This window comes from Hordeum vulgare, chromosome 2H, assembly GCF_904849725.1.
Source record: "Hordeum vulgare subsp. vulgare chromosome 2H, MorexV3_pseudomolecules_assembly, whole genome shotgun sequence".
NCBI lineage: Eukaryota > Viridiplantae > Streptophyta > Magnoliopsida > Poales > Poaceae > Hordeum > Hordeum vulgare.
In genome coordinates this window covers 204,527,660-204,530,866 of record NC_058519.1, presented here as the reverse complement: position 1 = coordinate 204,530,866, position 3,207 = coordinate 204,527,660, and the positions used below count along the sequence as shown (strand labels likewise).

The following is a 3,207-nucleotide window of genomic DNA, read 5'->3' as shown; positions in this document are numbered from 1 at the left end:
CCGGCGGTGGCTGGCTCTACTCCAAGTCCGAATCGCCTCCCCCACCCCCTTCAGATCTGGTGATTTCTTCCGTGGATTGATCCCCCAAGCTTGGCTACGAGGTAATCTCTTCCGTTTCCCATCTCTCTATCCAAATGGAATTGGTTTTTGTTCGAAGATGAGTAGATGAGTAGATGAGTAGATTCATATGAGTAGTTAGGATATGAGTAGATTCATATGAGTAGTTAGTATGAGTAGTTAGGATATGAGTAGATTCATATGAGTAGTTAGGATATGAGTAATATGTAGATGAGTGGATTAGTAGATGAGTATTTTTTTGAATATGAGTATTTTTTTTGTGATTTGTAGGATGGTGTGGCTTTTGAATGATGTTTATGACGTTGAACACCGGGCCTATTTGATGTCGGAGAAAAAATGGTAAGTAGATCATATGATAAAGAAATCATGTATTTAATAAGATGAAAATGTAATGATATCACTCACTCCTATCTGTTTGCAGGAGCTTATGCCCTTGAAGATCTGGTCTCACGGGGCATCGATTGTAATGCAGTACGATGAGCGGTACACACCATACATCGAGATGACAGGACTCCTTCCATTCATTCAGCTTGTGAGTCGGTCAACGCCCAATCTGAATGCTGCGGCAGTCACTGCACTTATTGATCGGTGGAGGCCGGATACACATAGTTTTCACCTCCGGACCGGAGAGATGACAATGACTCTTCAAGATGTTTCCATGATCACCGCACTTTCGATTGAGGGGAAGCCTCTTTGTATGAGCACTGATTCCGACGGATGGCGACAACAAATGGAGGCCCTTATTGGTATGTCGCCTCCAGAGCCGAAGGTAGAAGATGGAGGGAAGAAAGATAGAGTCCCGGCCGGCGCTCCTTTCACTTGGATTTCCACCAACTTTCCTCATTGTCCTCAGGACGCAAATGACGAGGTGATCCAGACGTATGCTCGCGTGTACATGTGGTATGTCATCTCTAGGACTATCTTCGCTGACGGCACTGGCAAGAATGCTCCATGGATGTGGCTGAAGGCATTGACTGTTTTCGACAACAAGTTCAGTTGGGGCTCGGCCGCACTGGCTTACTTGTATCGGCAGGTAATAAATTGTTAATAGTAAGTACTCTGTGTTATACTTTTCTGCTAAAATGATGCATGTTTGTTGTTACTTGTAGTTGGACGATGCTTGTCGCAGGTCCACAAAGGACGGTGGAGTTGGTGGTTGTATGCTCCTACTTTTGATATGGAGCTGGGAACGCCTTCCTGTTGGACGCCCTAAAACCTCAAAGTGGAATACCTGGGATGACCATGGCAACCCTGTACGGCTTCCTACCTGGGCTTACAAGTGGGACGTGGTATCGGAGGTGGCAAGCAAAGTGACTCTATTGTACAAGCAATACACCAACGAGATGGATTCTCTTACCGCCGAGCAGGTAAGATGGTTTCAGAGTTGACTTCCAGCTTTTGTTGTGAGTAAAATGAATTGTGCCTTTTATGTTGTGTTGTAGGTGGAATGGCAGCCATATGGTGCCGGGCCAAACTTTGGTGATGCACACACGTTCAAGCTCAATCCAATATGCCTGCAGGAAAAACATCTTTGGCTAATGCATTGTCCCCTTATATGCAATTGGGCGGTTGAGTTTCATCTCCCGCATCGTGTGATGCATCAATTTGGGTTGTTTCAGCCACACCCCCCGGAGTGGGTGGACACCGACACACAACTTCACAGGTAACAAAATCATGCACAATAAAGAACTACTGATGGGTTTTGTTTTTAGTGTTGAGCAAGCTATTGATGGTTTTTGTAAAAGGAAGGTTGGATAGGAGGAGGCATCAAAAGATCAAGGATTGGCATAAGCATCATAAGAACTATGCCATCATGTTCGAGCAAAGTGTGCAGGCAGCTACGAGTACGCAAGGAACCCAGCACCGCGAGCATTGTCGGCTTGCGTTCAACAACTATGTAAGATGGTTTCAGGAGAGTACTCGTGTCGAGATTTGTCCGTCGGCTTATGAGGAGGACATATTGGAAGAACCCATTGAGTACGATGCACTTGCCCATGGCGAATACAACAAGCTAATTCGCGAAGGGTACCAAACTTCCTTCGCCTCTGTCCTGAACTTTGTGGTAAGTGTGCTTGAAAGTGCGTTATATCGACTAGAGGGGGGGGGGGTGAATAGGAGATTTTTAGAATTTCATCACTGAGGAAATTCCTTTTGAGGAAATTCCTCACTGATGACTAACTTACAGCGGAAACAGTAAAGGATCAAAAGTGCAAAGTTTCACAACAACAGTTTTTCAGAGTGAAGAATGTGAAAATAGATTGCACTGTGAGCAAGCATGCCAAATACATATGAGGATTAACTGACGTGAAGAATTTGGGGTTGAGGAAATTCAGAGAAAGTCTTCAACAAATTCTTCAAATAGTCGCAGTGAAAGTCATCAACACATAATACGAGGAAAGTAAGGACTTGAGGAATTAGAACCCGTTTCTCAATGAAGACAGTCGTTGATGACCCAGTTCCAACTATTGTGACAGTCGTACATCTGGTTTGGAGCGGCTTGGTATTGAAACCAAAGGACACACAGTCCCTACCGTGTTCTCCTTGAGCTAAGGACACACAGTCCTCGCCCAACGCTCGTGGTAAGTCTTCAGGGCAGACTCCCAAACCCTCACAAACTCGGTCACGTGGCGATCCACAATTGACTGCTGGAAAGCTCTAGACCATGACGCCTAACCGTCTGGAGGATGCACAGTCCTCAAAGGTAAAAGGCTTCAGTCCCACACAGGAACAACTTCTTCAGTGATGCTCAATCACTAGGTTTGGTTTGTGGTTTCGGAACCTCACTGATGAATTACTCTCGAAGACTCTGAGGAATTGGGTTGCTCTTATGACAAGTGTCAGTTTCTAACGGAGCAGCCAACCAGCTAATGGTTGCGGGGGGTGGCTATTTATAGCCTGGGAGCATCCCGACATGATTTGACACTAATGCCCTTAAATAATATGACTGTTGGAGTGGATAAGACCAATGACTTGGCGTGGCTATCGAAACGGTCGGAACCCTCAACTATGAGAGTCCTCATGTCACTCATATTCCTCACTTGAGGCTTTTGGTAGGATTAGGCTTGGGTTGAGCGTCATGAGGAAATTCATTCCAAAGTGTAACTTCGACCCCCTTTAGCAGTACGGTGT

The 3,207-nt window shown here is 45.5% G+C and overlaps 1 pseudogene; it reads left to right on the top strand.

Annotated features, from left to right (window-relative positions):
- Nucleotides 1-288: 288 nt before the first annotated feature.
- Nucleotides 289-1,126, top strand: LOC123429932 (annotated as a pseudogene).
- The last annotated feature ends 2,081 nt before the right edge of the window (nt 1,127-3,207 follow it).